The sequence below is a fragment of the Oncorhynchus masou genome, chromosome 14, assembly GCF_036934945.1.
Source record: "Oncorhynchus masou masou isolate Uvic2021 chromosome 14, UVic_Omas_1.1, whole genome shotgun sequence".
Classification (NCBI taxonomy): domain Eukaryota; kingdom Metazoa; phylum Chordata; class Actinopteri; order Salmoniformes; family Salmonidae; genus Oncorhynchus; species Oncorhynchus masou.
This window is the reverse complement of record NC_088225.1, coordinates 765768-783580: the sequence shown is the minus strand read 5'-3', so window position 1 is coordinate 783580 and position 17813 is coordinate 765768. Positions and strand designations below refer to the sequence as shown.

Sequence of the window (17813 nt, the reverse complement as noted above, 5' to 3'; positions counted from 1 at the left end):
TGCGTCACAAATGGGACCTTATTCCCTACATTATGCACTACTTTCACCCAGAAAATGAGTGCACTCTATGTAGTAGGTTTCCATTTGGGATGCAACAAGGCCTTATTATGTTGTTTTTACTTAACTTCCATAACTACCACAAATAAACCAGCTCTTTGCCATCTGTTCCTGGCTGTAAGCTCTCTGAACATCTACTGTTGTATTCAAATAAAGTTATTCTATTTGATTCTATACATTTCTATTCAATTTGATTCCATTATATTTCCTTAAGGCCCCTCACCCCTATCCCTCATGAGCATTAGTCATACAGTGCCCTTCTATTGACAAACCTGGCATGTCTGTGTCAAAGTCACACATATAATTAACCCCTGAGTCCCTGAGCTCAAATCAGATTCTCTCAGCTCACAGCAACACTGTTCACTTCACTCGCACCAGAGTCCACCTGGTCACGTACTCAGAAACACTCCTCTAGTCAGTCAGGTGTGTTTGGTGTTCTGCATTTGAGAAAACACCAGTTGAGAGAACACCTGACTTTTCACAAAAGCATCCCTTTCTGTGGCTTATCAAGTATACTATGTTGGACTATGACCTTGTTGTTTAGGTTAAAACAATCTGACATACTCTTAATCTCTACTCAGTCCAGTCAGAAGAGGATTGGCTACACATCTGACCCGGGGTCTCCTTTCTATGTTTCTTCCCTCGACTGAGTTTTTTTCTGGCCACTGCTCTCGCTTCTGCTTTTCTTGGTCTTTGGGGACTAGGCCGGGTTACTGTAAAGCACTGTGACAACTGCTGATGTCAAAAGGGCTTTGTCAAAAAAATGTTATTGATTGGTTGATTCAGGTCAAAGAGTGTGAATGGGAGGCAACAGTACACTGCAGTTTGTTTGTGTTCAACTCCCTTTTCCATTCACCATCTGTCTGCAAATGAAATGCTTTAACATTGTGTAACTTGTACACTGGGAGGACCAAACATGAGACACATATTGAAGATGAGAGAAAAGAATAACACCTAAGGGCTGATAACAACTGAGGGCTAAATAAAGGGGGAGTAATTCGGGTAGTGATGAAGTCCAGGTGTGCCTAATAAAGGAGCGAAGGTGTGCGTAATGATGGTTGCCAGGTGTGCGTAATGATGGGTTGCCAGGACTGGTGGTTAGTAAACCGGCAACATCGAGTACAGTACCGTAGCAGGAGTTGACATGACACATTGTAACTATCTGTCATTTGGAGACTGGCAGGACCAAGGAGGATCAAGGAGTTAGCCAGATTATTTAGGCAAGTTTTCATTAAAACATTTTTTTTTAATTCAAGATAATCTTGACATGGGCATGGCTCTTATTGGCTCAACAACCAAAAACGTATCTAAGTTTATCTTTCTTAATTAACCTGAAAATCAATAGTTATTTCTGGTTATTTATAAAAGTTAGCTGGCTAGATTCTGTTTTGTAGTGTACCCCTCTGAAATGTTTGAATGTTGTGTCTCACGTTCTTTAACTTCCTGTAAACAAGTGTCAAACCAAGTAGTTCCTCTTTTCTTTCTCTGAAAAATGTGCTCTTAGAATTGTTTCGTGGGTATTTGGAGATTTTATTCTATCATCTAATATTAGTTGTTGGTTTGCACTTTCACACATTATAGTGTTGAGAGAAATGTATACATACAGTAACTAATGAGCAAGTCCTTACTGTTCTCAACACAAGTTCACAAATGCCCTTCCCATCCTTGATTATATTAGTGATATGTGTATAATTGTAATTCGCACTCTGCGTAAGTAAGCCTGCTTCTATATCACCACTATATCATAGTGCGAATGACACCATGACATTCGGGGTCTCTGTATTGAAACATTTTTAAGAGCCTAATAATAAAAAATGCATTACCTTTTAATGTGTCATGAACACAACCAGTCATGATATTTTCATCTGATTGTCAAACAAATCACTTCAAAAAGTAGGCATGTTCATCCACTCCAAAATAATTCCAGCATCCAAACTGCCTGTTTACCAGTGCCATTTGATGAATGGAAATAGACATCTGTTACAAAACACCAAAAAGTATGCCTAAGGACATCTGCAGATTGCAATTGATTAGGCCTACATTAATTAGTTCTATATTGGTTAGGCCTACATTAATTAGTTCTATATTGATTAGGCCTACATTAATTGATGCTCTTACTGACAAATGTACCTTTTTTTGTAGCCTGAAAAGTTGGGACACCTGAAATGGGGCTGAAACTGTCCCGGGAAATACAGGATGGTCAATTTACTAGATTAGGCTACAATGTATATTACCATGAACTTCAAACACGTCTACCAGTAGCCAGTGATGTATTGTTTAAAAAAATATGTGCATAAACTCTGACTGCCGGGTGCGGTGAAAAAAAGTAATACTGCTTATACCTTAAAAGCATAAAAAACGTGGTTAACAGTGTTTGCTTGTGTTTACCTTGCGCTAGGTCTACACTACTGCCACATGAACACACCCAGAATAGGAATCCTACATTCAATATATAGTAATCAAAACATGTTTTACACCCTAGTTCATGAGTTGCCCATGTGTTAATGGTTGGAGTCTTCACAAATCGTGAAACACACCTTTCTTTCCTTACACTAATGACATTTATGACAGTGCTATTTGTCATTAAGCATTCAACAATTGAATTAGAACACTGAACTTAAACCCTGTACGAATGAAAGATCTTGGAGATCAGCGAAAATGCACTGTAGGTCTAAATGTAACTATGTTATGACAGTGCTATTTGTCATTAAGCATTCAACAATTGAATTAGAACACTGAACTTAAACCCTGTACGAATGAAAGATCTTGGAGATCAGCGAAAATGCACTGTAGGTCTAAATGTAACTATGTCTCACGTGACGTTTCATTACGTTTCACTGTGAAAACAGTTTTCATGGGGACACAAATCTAAAATAGTGTAGAGCTATGCGGTTTCAAAATGTAATGCTTCTAACCGAAAGAGTCAACTATAGAACTACTGTTATTATCGTATGTTGGATGCGCATTGGTGTCTAGCTGTAGGCTAGTTGTCTAGTGATATTGTCGACCATCATCAGCTGATCCAGGAAAGAAAACAAATATTTTTTTATTTTATTTAACCTTATTTAAGGCAAGTCAGTTTTAAGAACATATTGACAATGACGGCCTACACCGGGCAAACCCGGACGACGTTGGGCCAATTGTGCGCCGCCCAATGGGACTTCCCAATCATACAGCCTGGATATTGATGGAATAAAGAATAGCAGTACCCGCGAGCACCTGAAAAACAAAGCAATGAGCGCTCTAAACAGTTGACTGACAAAAGCAAACAACATGTAATGCATTGGAATAAAGGCTTCTTTTTATTATTATTAGGGAAGCATGGCAAAAATGAAGACCCACAAAGGAAAATCTATGAGCAAAGGAGCTCAGCTGAGGGCGAAATTCAACACTACTGGATGGACAACTCTTGTCACATTGAAATAAATGGTTTAAAATATTACAGAGAGGTGCAGGTGTTTGTTTAATTTAAATATTTGATGTTTATATTTACCACTGTAAATATATATTTACCACTGCATTTTAAACAAATAGGAGAGTGGTTAAATTAGCATTATTTAGAGACCCCCCAAAGTTAGACTTTTGTTGCATTTTGGGGAGCGAACGTTTCATTCAGGGAAGCTGAGCCCCCAGCTCCCTCGTTATGCCCTTATGATAATAAACCTCTAAATGCCCCTAGGAAAACGCAATTGATATTAACCTCACCACTCCCATCTAGTGACAACAAAATGTTACTCTCATTCACTTGATCAGAAAAGGAATCATAATTTTCAGTTGATTTTCAATGCAATGTTTCTTTTTTTTTAAACATTTCATAGTGAGTTCACAATCATATGGACTGTTTTCCTAATAGGCACTCTTCTCAGAAACAGATTTTCAGAAGAATCCTTTATTTTCAGGAGATAATTATACACATCTCATAAAATGGCTTTTCTCAAGGGCTTCTTTTTGTTACTGATAGACATTTCATCATGCATCCTTTCCAGCTACTAGGTCACATTAATGACTTGCACTAATGTGTGATTACCTTAGTGTGTCATCATTTTGAAATATTAGAGCCAATAGCATCCCACACAGAGGAAGCTGGTGGGAGGAGCTATATGAAGAAGGGCTCCTTGTAACGGCTGGAATGGAGTTAATGGAACGGAGTCAAGCATGTGGTTTTCATATTTTTAAGATGTGTTTGATACCATTCCATTACTTCTATTCCAACCATTACAATGAGCCCGTCCACCTATAGCTCAACCCACCAGCCTCCTCTGATCCCACAGCATGACACACAAAGTAGCGTCTGATTGATTCACCCTATTCTATTCCGATATGTTTTATAGCAGGTTATTATTCAGAAGTAGAAACATTTTAAATGAAGTCTTCCTATACTGATAATGAGATCATAATGTAACTGTATAGGACCATTTAGACCAATAGATAGAGAGGGATGGATGGATGGGAGGGAGCTGTTTAGTTCGGCCTCCCCTTTATAGATATATTATTGTAATTATAAGGCACCTGTGGTTTTAATCTAAGTGAATTGCTTTGGGGAGATATGGCAGTGGGCTGGCAGAGCAGAGGAGAACTCTCTAAAACTGCCTTTGAATGTGATATATAGAGGGGGGGATGCGCATCCACAGCACATCGTGTTGGCGTTGTCTTAAAGCAGCCCCATCGCTATCTCATACCCCCCCCCCCCCCCCCACACACACACACACACACACACAGCTAATGACATGTAGTTGAGGAAGGATGATGATGCAATCACACTTTCCCATGCTCGGGCAGTGGCTGAATGTAGCTTTCATAAACTAGCTTTTCATAGACAATTCTGGCTATTTTAGTCCTATACTGTTGTAGCGAGCAGCACTGTATCCCAGCTTTCAAGTCAAGTCAAAATCCCTATGCTGGACCCCTGGACCTAAAGCCTTTCCAATCACTAAGGTAGAAGTCTACTCTGACTTCTCAACATCTCAAACTCTGCAAATCAACTGGGACCCCTTCACCTATTCACAAAGCAACTTATAGTAGGGATGCTAATCAAGGATCAGGTCCTGCTAATCAAAATAATTTTGATCTAAAACTCTAAGTTCAACCTAGATCAGCACTCCTGTCAGAGACACTTTGTGAATTCCAGAACTAACACTGAGCCAAGGTCTAGAACAGCCAGGCAAGTCTAATAGACTAGACATAACATAATAAATGTAAATCTGGGACACTCATATGAGTATGATATGTTACATTTGGTATGTTTGCAAAAAACAGATGGTCAAGCTGGATGGGTAGGCATATAATGCGAACGTGTTTGAATCTCATCACAGACAACTTTAGCATTTTAACTAATTAGCAACTACTTACTGCATTTTTAGCTACTTTCAACTACTTAGCACGTTAGCTAACCTTTCCCCTAACCCTAAACCTTAACTCTTTAACCCAACTCCTAACCTTAGCCGTAACCTTAACCCCTAAGCCCTAGCCTAGCTAACGTTAGCCACCTAGCTAATGTTAGCATTAGCCACCTCGCCACCTAGCTAACGTTAGCCACAATAAATTGGAATTCATAACATATGATACGTTTTGCTAATTCAGAAACAAATTCTACGTATTGCAATTCGTAACATATTGTATGAGTTGCAATTTATAACATATCATTAGAATTGTAATATGTAACATATCATACGAAATGGGGTGTCCCAGATTTACATTTACTATGTTATCCATGAGTCCAGGTTGGAACAGCAGGTTGAGATGGGGATTTTTCTCATTCTGTAATGCATATGGTAAGGATATAAGTTATCCTCAGGCACTGATCTAGAACCAACTCAGCCTCCACCAAAGCCTAACTTAAACCATGAGGGTGAAAACACACACCTGACCCAAGATCAGTTTCTACTGTCTAGAGGCATCTTGTATAAAATAGCCTCAAAATAGCCTTCTAAATAACCATATGACAGATGACAGAGAAAGAAGGGGAATTTCAATTTAATCTTTCTCTCTATTTATTCATGTTCTTTTTTTCCTCTGATCTCCTTCACGTAACCTTTCACTCCTAAGTGCACTCACCCCAGCCCCAGGCCAAACTGACATGTTCTCTTGTCTATCATCACCATCTCTCCATCTCTCATCAGAACTTCATCTGTAGGAGGTTCATCCCTCGCTCCACTTTGTGCTCCTCCTCCACACTCTTCCCTTTTCCATCACCTTTTCATTCCTTTTCTGCCTCAAGTTCTTATCCTCTACTCCCCTCCCTCAACTCTTCTCCATCTCCCGAGCCACCCTTCCTCTCCCCATCCCTTCTTCCACTCTCTCCCTCCACTCTGCTGCAATCCCTCCCTCCTCTTAAACATCACAAAATCCCCTCCTATCCCAATCCAGCCCTCTCTCCCTCTCTCCCTCCCTCCCTCCTTCTCCATTTATCTTTCCCTCCCTCTCTCTCTCCCCTTCATCTCACCTCTAGCCACTCAACGCTCTCTCTCCCTCTTCAGCAGCACTGCCCGCTCTCTTTCTCTTTCTACCTTTCTTTATTTCTCTCTCTGTCTCTCTTTTTTCTCTCTCCTCCTTTCTTTGGCTCACAGAAGGTTCCCAGGCTCCTGGTCCGTCTGTCAGTCCCTCTGCCCGTCCGACGATCCCACTGAAGCTCTAGCACCAACCAGGACACAGACTCTCACAAAGGTAAGAAATAGGGGAAGAGGAGAGGAGAGAGGGACTCTACTTCCCTCAACTATCGCTGATGCTGGAGGCAGACAGGACGAGGGAAAGGAAGAGAGAGGGAGTGGGGAGAATCAGAAATGAGAAGAGATGAAGTGGAAAAAGAAGAGGGAGAGAGGAGTGGAGAGGTGGTAATGCAGTGCACTGTGACTTGTGAGAAGAGAGGAATATAGAAAGAGATTTAGTTTGAAATGGTGTGTCTTGAAGAAACTGTCTGAGAATAGAGAAAGAGATTGATGCATGCAGCGGGTAGAATTGCAAAAAGGGAGAGAGGGATGGAGATGGATAGAGAGAATATCATGAAAATGTTGGTGTATCAGCTGTGCGGCTACAGAAAGCATAAAGCAGCGGCAGCTCTGCCTCTCCGTAAAATCCCATTCACAAATAAGACCTGAACTCTGGCAACTCTGATTGGTCCCCGAAATGGTGTATGTTTGATTCAATGTGTGTGTGCACTGTATTTAGAGAAAGAGATTGAGAGAAGGTGAGAGGGAAGGAGGGAAATGGGAAGGGAAGGAAGGGGTGCGAGGAGGGGTATAGAACGTCTATTAGATAGCTCTTCTGTGGGTCTGGTGCTAATGCTGTGCTTGATGAGCGGCTGCTCCAGCAGTACACACCGTGCAGGCTAACAGAGAGAGAGAGAGAAAGCTGAACTCAGTTGGAGTGTACGCTTAAATATGAGATGCAATGTGGGGAGGGGGGTCCAAATGGAAATAATCAGTGATGTTGGCTGTGCGGGTCGGTATACTTGTCATAATGCAGACTTTAGATACAGAGACGATCAGTGTGACTTTACGACAGACTTTGGGACACTTCCCTCCTGCCCGCCTCCCTACCCTTCCTTTCCCCTTCTCCCCTACTCCCTGATTGCCTCATCTCTCACTACAGATTGCTCCCCTTTGATAACATCTGTAGAAACAGAGCAGCACTCCTGGCATGCAAACAGCAGCCTGTAAGAGTGACGTTATATTTCTGGGAAACTGTCGTTGGTGCGGCAAAGTACGGGCAGCCTGAAGTATATATGGGGGAGAGAGAGGGATGGAGAGAGAGGGATTGAGAGATGGGGAGAACTTCAGCAACCACAAGGGAGTTAATGGGACAGAGAGGAGAGGGAGAAAGAGAGCACGCGAGAGAGAGGAGAGAAAGCATAAACTGACATATGGAGGGAATGAGGGGAATAATGAGTTGGCAGGAGAAAAAGAGGAGGGTTGGGCATCCAGAATTAAGGGAGTAGAGAGAGGGGGGGCATAGCGATGAAGTGAGGGACAGAAGTAGAGAGAGAGGAGGGAGAGAGAAAGAGAGCGAGACGGAACGAGAAAGAGAAGGAGAGGCGGTAATGCAGTGCACTGTTACTTGTGAGCAGAGAGGAATATAGAAAGAGATATGTAGATTGAAATGGTGTGTCTTGAGGAAACTGTCTGAGAACATTGAAAGAGAGAACAGGTTGATGCATGCAGCGGGCAGAATTGGAGAAATGGCGAGAGAGATAGGGATTGAAAGAGAGAGGGATGAGGGGACAGAGAGAACGTCATGAAAATGTCGGAGTATCAACTGTGCGGCTGCAGAAAGCCGTAAAATCCCATTCACAAAAAAGACCTGGAATAGACGTTGAATTGACATCGGTGCCCATCTCCTTTTCACTACATAGAGTATCTCACACCCCATCACTACTCTTTCATTAGAAGTGAATGTGAGGGGTGTGATGCATGACTCTAGACTATATCACATCAGGATTTTCTAGGAATTCACTGATTTTGGAGTGTGAAATACAGCCTTGTGAAATATACCGTCGTATTTGTGGCAGCTGGGATCGACTGGGATACCCAGTACAGCACAGGAGCGTGGTGGAAGGGTGGGCTGTGGGGAGATTTACGGGATGTGTCAGTGCAGGTAACTGAGTTCTTGTGTGGTACACCTTCCACTTGGCGGTAGCTATGTGTTCAAGGGTTCTGCCTCTGGTTTGGTTTGATGCTGCAGTGTGTGATAGAGTAACTTTCGTCCTCCTTCTTCTTGAGGTGTCTCTCCACAAACCCTGTCTATAATAGTGGAGTAGAACAAGCATGTTATTGTGTGTGTGTGCCTGCAACCAAACCAGATCAGACCAGAGCAGGCCTCTACAGAGCGATGTAGCACCGCAGTTAATGAAGCATATTTCATCCTCGATCCCTGACTCGGGCACGGGCAGATTAATGACCATGGAACATGGATGGGATTAGAGTACCAATCCAACAGAGATGATCAATCTAGCCAGCTAGTACCAGTGTACCAGTACCAGTGTAGCAGCCCCACATACATCAAAATACAGTTATACTTATTATCTACTGTATATATTTTCTACAATTCCACATAGACGTGTGTGGGTGCCTTTCTGTGTGTGCAGTGCACGTATGTTTGAGTGAGTTTGAGTGAGTGGGTAGCTAGCTGTGTGCCAGTGGGTGGAAGAATAGGAAAATGTCATGATTACTTGGAAGAAGAGTATTTGTTTGTGTGGGATTGTGTAGGTGAGAGGTTGTTAGATGTTAGATAGGACCAGCTAATTGTGTGCGGACGGATCCAGAGTGCATGTTTGAATTTTTACGTGGGCAGTCTTTTAAACTGAGCTGTAGGAAACTAAAGCACAGCTGCATTCTACAGTCCGAAAGGCATCACTCTGCAATTCAAAACTACCTCACACACACACACACACACACACACACACACACACACACACACACACACACACACACACACACACACACACACACACACACACACACACACACACACACACACACTTAGAGAAAAGGATTCCAAAAGGGTTCTTTGGCTGTCCCCATATGAGAACCATTTTTGGTTCCAGGTAGAACCCTTTTAAGATCCATGTAGAATCCTCTGTGGAAAGGGTTCTACATGGAACCCAAAGGGGTTCTTCAAAGGGTTCTCCTATGGGGACAGGTGAAGAACCCTTTTAAGTTCTAGATAGAACCTTTTTTCTAAGAGTGTAACAGTGATGAAAATATGTATCTTCCCCCACTTAAAAGGTTACCTGCAATTAGCCATCATTAGCCAACAGAAAGTGACACATTCAATACTGCCTTGCACACTCTTGCCTGCATCTAGCTGATCTAGGGTGTAATCATTAGTCCAACATTTGCAAACGTTTGCTTCCGTTTAAATAAATGTTTTAACAGAATCAGCTGAATGAATACACCCCTGATCAATCGTAAACACAGTTCACTTTCATAGCAGCCACATTGTATTCCTTCTCACCTCTATACGCTCTCCTTTTCTCACCTTTCCCCTTAGTTTGTGGACTTTTGCTGTATGTGGCCAGACAAAAAAAACTTTCCAAGCCAAACCATATCATAACCGCTACACACAGCCTACAACGCTGTCACCATATTAGCTAAAGTAATGTCATAGTCAACATAGCTAATATAACTAATGTGTTAGTAAACCCGCTACAATCATGCAGTAAAATTACAGTGTACACTCAGTAAGCAGTTTAGAACAATAAATTAGTAAAACAAAAAGCTCACCTTGACTTGGAAGAGTTCCCATGTTGTTTTGGAAATTCATAGCCAGCTAGCTAACATAGCATTCCTCTGTTTGAGCAGGGTGTTTGAGTCGTCTAAACTAGCTAGCTGCATTTATTAGCTAAGTAAGTGAAACTAAATGTTTAAAAAATATATGAAATCTCGACCTCTCAATCTCTCTCTTGCTTGTCCTACATTTTGGAAGAAATTAATTTGTTCAAAATTGTTCAACTATTGTCTTTCGCTTTCTTTTAGTCAACTACTCACCACATTTTATGCACTGCAGTGCTAGCTAGCTGTAGCTTATGCTTTCAGTACTATATTCATTCTCTGATCATTTGATTGGGTGGACAACGTCAGTTCATGCTGCAGGAGCTCTGATAGGCTGGAGAACGTCCTCCGGAAGTTGTCATAATTACTGTGTAAGTCCAGAGGAGGACTGAAGCTAGCTGTCCTCCGGCTACATCATGATGCTACCCTGCAGGCTACTGTAGACCCTAGAGTTTAATCTGATACTGACAGGCAGGCAGCAGCCTCTGAGTTTCCCACTCCTCACAGCAGTGGACCATCCTCCTCAGTGAATTTCATTTTTTTTGTTTTAAATAAAACATTTTAAAAGTTTTACTTTTCAGATTAAACTCTACTAAATATATTCACATGTCACCAAATAATTTATTAAAACACACTGTTTTGCAATAAAGGTCTACAGTAGCCTGCAGGGTAGCATCATGATGTAGCCGGAGGACAGCTAGCTTCAGTCCTCCTCTGGGTACATTGAATTCAATACAAAACTTAGGAGGCTCATGGTTCTCACGCCCTTCCATAGACTTACACAGTAATTATGACAACTTCCGGAGGACGTTCTCCAGCCTATCAGAGCTCCTGCAGCATGAACTGACGTTGATCCCATTGTAGTTTTACACTCATATCAACTCATTATTGCATTAACCACCAGTTGGCACCATGCGCACACACAAACACTCACTTATAAACCCCTTCACCTAGATGCTTTCAAGAAGAGGACATTTCGTTTTCCATTGCCCAGCAGAACAGCAGAAGACCATCTCCACCTACATAAAGTCCCACGGTCAGGTTACCTGCATTCATCTCTTGAACTTTGGCCAACAAAATCCACTTGGACTTCCCATCATCCTCCAACTCATAATGCTTCGGGGTTAAGGGGGATACCTAGTCAGTTGTACAACGGAATGCCTTCAACTAAAATGTGTCTTCCACATTTAACCCAACCCCTCTGAAACAGAGGTTCTGCCTTCATCAACATCCACAGCCCGGGCAACAGTGGATTAACTGAGTTGCTCAGGGGCAGAATGACAGATTTTGACATTGTCGGCTCGGGGAGTCGATCCAGCAACTGGCCCAACTTTTTAACGACTAGGCTTCCTGTTGCCCCTGTCGTTAGGGTTTTGTTCATGGTTAGGGGTTAGAGAAAGGATGTTGAATGGGACTGAATTGTGTGTCCCCACAAGGTTAGTAATACAAGACCATGTGTGTGTGTGTGTGTGTGTGTGTGTGTGTGTGTGTGTGTGTGTGTGTGTGTGTGTGTGTGTGTGTGTGTGTGTGTGTGTGTGTGTGTGTGTGCGTGCATGCGTATGTGTGTGTTACTGATCAGATGTAAGCACGTTTGAACAAGTGGCATTACAGGACTGGAAGTTGGAAGCCAGAAGCTGGAAGGGAGCCATAACTTTGAACCACCTGCTAATAGAGAATTATGGCTGTGGTGTAATGTAGCCTGGTCCCAGATCTGTTTGTGCTTTTCCCTACTCCATTGGCATTCCATAAGGAGTTGGCAAGAGAGCAGAAACAGACTGGCACCCATGCTAGTGCTAATGGTGCATGGTGCTGGAACTTCAGCTGTTGTACCATCTACATTTGCCTCTAGATCATATGATTTCAGACATTCTAGTTTTACAAACTACCTGTGTTATCGTGCAGTAAGCATATTAACGTGTGGAGGGGAAAATTGCTGTATTGTTTTGATGGATGACGCATTTTTCTATTGTTGAATATCCTGGTGCTGATTTAATTGCCACCACACCTGCAATACACTCACTTTCTTGCATCTTATTTTACTCCCTCTCTCTCTTCCTCACTATTTTACTTCCTCACGTTTTCTTTCTTTCTCTATCACCAGCGCTCTCCCTATCCAAATGAAGGTGTGAAAAGGGAACACTTCCCACTTTGTGCCAAAGTTCAGTCGATCTATTTTAGAGATTTTGGCCATGTATTTTTTTAAGGCCAACGTATTTTTAAACCGCCCGAGCAACAGAGGTCGCTTAGAGCGAATCTAACTTTAGTAGTGACACAGAGGTCACCGCAGCGCTGCAGGAGTCAGGCCTAGCAATTAAAACATCCACAAACTCCTAAATGAGATCATTAGTGTGCTGGGATGGATGGAAGTCATCTGGGAAGAGGCAAGGGAGACGAAAGAGGATTGAGATTTATTTTATGGGTCACAGAGAGGGAGTTTTTGGTTAAATTAATGGGATGATAATGTAACATTGTGACCTATTTTGATGCGGTGTGACTTAAAGTCCTTACTCTTTTGGGAGAGTCAGTGGATGTGGATGATATATAGACACACACACTCACACACACACACACACACACACACACACACACACACGCACAACAAACTACGCTTCTTACCCAACATCGTTTGTAAAGGTGTACTCCAACTCTGTGACCTTAAAACAGCAGCCCTCTGCACCACAGTTCTTCTAAGTGAGACAGGGGGCACTGTTTCACAGGCAAGTGGATGAGTAGATGGAGATACTGCTGCATTCCCTATATGGGGGCTCAAACTTCTGCTCCACTCCTCCTGAGGTTTCTCATGAACCTGCCACTTACCGGCTACATAATTAGCCCCTTACAGAAGACTGCTGCCTGGTCCCTGGCTGAACAGTTCAATCTTATAACTACTGTTCTCTACTCCCTGCATAGAGAATATATGCCAAGAATGGCCAATTTAGTGGGCAAAGTGCAGGAGTTACCAAACTTTATTCTATTCCGTTCCAACGTATTCTAGTATGTTGCTAGCAATGACTACGATGACCAGCTATCATTGCATTATCAATGTGATACAAGAGATAAGCATGACTTGGAATAGCGGTCGTTGTGACCAATACACATCATATTCCACATCAGCTGTGGAATATCAGCTGTCCTATATACTGCTGAAGTTTATAGAAGTTTCCTCCACTCCTCTCCCATTGCTTTGCCGGCCTGCTACTATATTTTAGATGAAGGTGACCAAATTTATGGAATTAAAACCGGGGACATTTCCACTTCGGTGGTCAATATATCATTAAAATATCCAATGTTGTCTATGAAATGAAAAAGGGGGCCAATTCCGGTTTCATGTATTTAGTCTAACGGGCCCACTGTGATAGAGAAAACAACTATACTACAGAAACACTATAGACAAGACAGAACTGTCAGATCTGAACAGTCATTCAGTGGTCCTGGTTGTCTGGGTAGAATAAGAGTAGAAGAGAACATGAGCAAAATTGAAAAAAAACACACAATAGTATATGTGAAATACTTAACAACATAATAAGGAAATAAGACGATGATGTGATTGGCAACTACATAATATACTTATACCAACCTAATCTGTATATTTCTCAGAAGAATGTATTTTCTTCTGTATTGCTCTGTCTTTGGCCAGCTTCTCCATGAACTCCTGGCAGGGAAGGTTGAAGTTTGTCTTCACAATAAGCGTGGCCTTGATGGTAGGAACAGTGTACCTATTTCTTTCTGCTGTCCATGCAGTATATCATTAATTTGGGAGAACACTCTCTCGACTGGTGTATTACCTCCAGGTAAGCACATGACAACAGACGCTAATCTAGCCAGGCTAGTGTGTGGGATGTCGTTCTCTTTGAAGTGGGTAACCACAGTGCTCCATCTCTGACTGAGCGGTGTCTCAGATGTTTTCCATTCTTCAAGCGATCCCCTCTTTAGGAACTCTTGCAGGCCAGTAACCTCGTCAAACAATGCATCCTCATTGATGGTCACATTGGGGCATTTTTTTCTGCAGTGTGGCTGCTGCCTTCTAGATCTCTTCACGCTGAGGTTGCCTTTTTAAAAGGAGACCATGTAAATCTTTTAGATTATCTGTCTACTTTCTCCATGCTTGCAAGTAGTTCACATCCGTAGTGAAGAATGATTGTGATGTTTTGAGGAAGCCCTCTTTAGACATTGCTCCATTTCCCTCTAGCTCTCTCAGAAGTCCTACGACCAAACCTGGAAGGAAGTTGTCATCACGTCTTGCAGTCAATTTTGCCTCAACGTTTCTCAGAATTGCAGCTGACTCTACAGCCCAGCGGTCCTGGCATTCAAGAATCTTGATCGTGTCACTGAATATGGTCAGGTTTCCATGGACAATGCCAGCCAAAGTTCAGTCAGTGGAGCTTCGAACATTGTTCGCAGGACAACAGGGCATTTGTCTTCAGAAAGAAAACAGGATTTCAATGGCACATACATTTTCATCACTCTTTCTGGAGCAGGGAGCATGGACAGCCAGCGAACATTGCTGTGTCCTAAAATGTTTATGGTACTCCTGGTCTCACAAAAGCTCTTCAGCCTTTCTACTCTGACGGTGAAAATATCCAAATATCTTTGTGAGCAGGTACTCAACATCAAGGGGCATCATATCCAAAGCTGTTCTGACCGTGTTATGAATGATGTGGGCAGGACAACCTAAGCCAATCAACTTCCGCTGAAGAGCATTTTTAACTTTGGTATGGACATTGACCCTCCCCAGCCTATTCAGTCCACCAAAGTTGGTATTTGTGTTGTCGGCAGAGAATGCCACGACTTTGTTTTCCAGGTTACATTTTTGGATGACCACCAGGACCTCAGCTGCAATTTCCTCTGCTGTTTCTCCTTTCAATTAAACAAACACAAGCAGTTTTGCTTCCACAGATGTGTTGCCATCATATATCTTACAATATCTGACTACTATTGGCAGCAGCTTTACATGTCCATGATCGGACACATCAATGGACAGGGACACAAATTCAACCTGGTCTAGGTCCTGTGTTACCAAAGTAGTTGCCCATGTTGCTAACACGTTACTCACTATGGCTTCACATTTTGTCCTAGCACATGTAAACTTCGGCTCATAAAGCTTTCGTGTGAGTTGGGCTGTGCTGTGCAGTCCATAGATGTGTAACTATGATTGTGTCACATGCAAAGTCACCCTCCTGCACAGCTAAATCATATTCTTCTTGGGAAGGCTCTACCTTCTTGAAGAATGTGGTGACAGAGGGCAAACCAACACGGGCAATCAGAGAGGCTTTATGCTTTTTTGTCTGTTGATGTTCTACCACTGCCGTTCTTCTCCGGATGCCAATTGAAAAAGAGGAATTACAAAGGGTCCATTCTATCGTCTTGACCTGAGCGTATAAATGGAAATTCTCTCATTATGTTGTCCTTAAAATGGCATTTCCGTGTTTTGGAAAGAGTCATTGTATCTCTGTCTGCTCTTCTTCACTCTCCTTGTGTCACTCTTCTTACTCTCTTAACTTTTTCTTCTCCTCCAATCTTTCTCCTCCTCTTTTCTTCGCTCGTCTTCCTGCTCTTTCTTCCACCTCACTCTTCTACACTCTCCTCGCGTCACTCTTTATACTCCCTTCATTTTTCCTTCTCCTTCCTCTCCAATCTTTAATAATAAATAGTACACTATTAGATAAAATACTTTGGTTAACAGATTCCCATTGCTTGCCTCATTTTTGTATTTTATCTCAAAAACATTGTTTGGAACAATACATTTGCAGTCTCTGTAGTCATATCTTTACATTTCCTCCTCTATCTCCTTCACTCTTCTTCTTATCCAGTCTTCCTCCTCTCCACTCTAACAGAAAACATTATGCTAATGTTATCCATGAAAATGTCAAAATATATTTTCACACTACTTATTACAATGCCAAATCATTAAAATGGTAATCTACAAATAAATATTCTTAGAATTAAGTGTGCATTAATTTAATGTAATAATTTTTTCAAAATAGCCCGTCCACTGCATGTTTACATGTGAACGTTTTTTAACCTAGCTACCATGAAAGTAGCTTGCTAACCTAGCTAGATAACTTAGTCGACATAGCTAATGTTAGCTAGCTACCTATTTAAACCCCTATAAAGCAGATCCTCTATGTATATAATAAATGGTGACATTATAACATCATTAGCTAGTATCTCAAACAATTGTAACTTACCTGGCTTGAAAAGACGTTTGTGGTGATGTTGTGGATTCACTTGACACTTTCTAGCTTCTGGCCGAGTTTTCCATGGCTGTTTTCACTAAAACTAGCATGAGCAAGTAGTTAGTAGAAGAAGAAGAGTGAATGAAGCTGATATAGTGAGCAGCCCCCTCTGCTGGACAAAACAAGTACAATGCGATTGAGACGTCAACTGGTAGGCTCTGCTGCACTGTCTTTCTTGCCATGTAAAATATTATTTCACTTTGCAGTCTGTTTTTAACGCACAGTTAAAAACTGGTACATTTCCGGGGACAGCTCCAGCCGGGGACAGGTCACCAAAAATGGGGTCTGGTCACCCTATTTTAGATGGGAGCTGGGAGCATTTCGGACTGGCCCCTGATCATAGAGATCATCTGAATGCAGGAAACATGCAACCTCATCTGTACTTCTGACCAGGGAAGTAGTGCACTATCTAGAGAATATGGTGCCATTTTGGATGCAATCGTTATGTCAGTGTGAATAAGGGGCTTGCAGTATAGCCAACGCTAAATGTCTCTGTCGCGTATTACACTGATGACCTTCATTCACTTGAATGTCATTCTCTATTTGGAGGTTAGTGTTAGGTTGAAGCCTTATCAGTGAATGGGCTTTGGACATTATACTGTAGTACTGTAGATTCTCACACGTGTGTGTGTGTGTGTGTGTGTGTGTGTGTGTGTGTGTGTGTGTGTGTGTGTGTGTGTGTGTGTGTGTGTGTGTGTGTGTGTGTGTGTGTGTGTGTGTGTGTGTGTGTGTGTGTGTGTGTGTGTGTGTGTGTGTGTGTGTGAATCTACAGTACTACAATATAATGTCCAAAGCCCATTCACTGATGAGGCTTCAACCTAACACTCCCAAATAGAGAATGACATTCAAGTGAATGAAGGTCATCAGTGTAATACGCGACAAACAGAGACGTTTAGATGTTTCTGACCAGGGAAGTAGTGCACCATCTTTTCTATCTTTATGAATAACTGCACATATCGTTCCTTTGTAGGACCATGAATGTGTGCATCCCCCTTCTCCCTGTTTCCTCTCCATCTCTCTCCTCCTCCTCCTCCCTCCCTCTTTTTTATGTGGAGCTGTGAGCGCTGGCTGGACACAGTCAACTCAGCTTGCCCCGGGGCTCCGCCCCGGCTCCCACCAGCAGAGTGTGAAGATTGTGTCAGAGTAAGAGAAGAGGAGAGCAGTAGAGGAGGAGTGGAAGCCCAGTGCTGGACTGGCTATTATAATGCAAGGTCAATGGAGGGTTTATGTAGCCGAGAACACACACACATACACT

The 17813-nt window shown here is 42.3% G+C and overlaps 1 protein-coding gene across 1 annotated transcript in view; it reads left to right on the top strand.

The window, feature by feature from the left end:
- The first annotated feature begins 6478 nt into the window (after window positions 1-6478).
- Window positions 6479-17813, top strand: part of LOC135553921 (parvalbumin-7-like) — a 42307-nt gene continuing 30972 nt past the window's right edge. The window contains exon 1 of the mRNA XM_064985861.1: window positions 6479-6720. The gene's annotated coding sequence lies outside the window, so the exon portion shown is untranslated. The remainder of the gene's footprint in view (window positions 6721-17813) is intronic.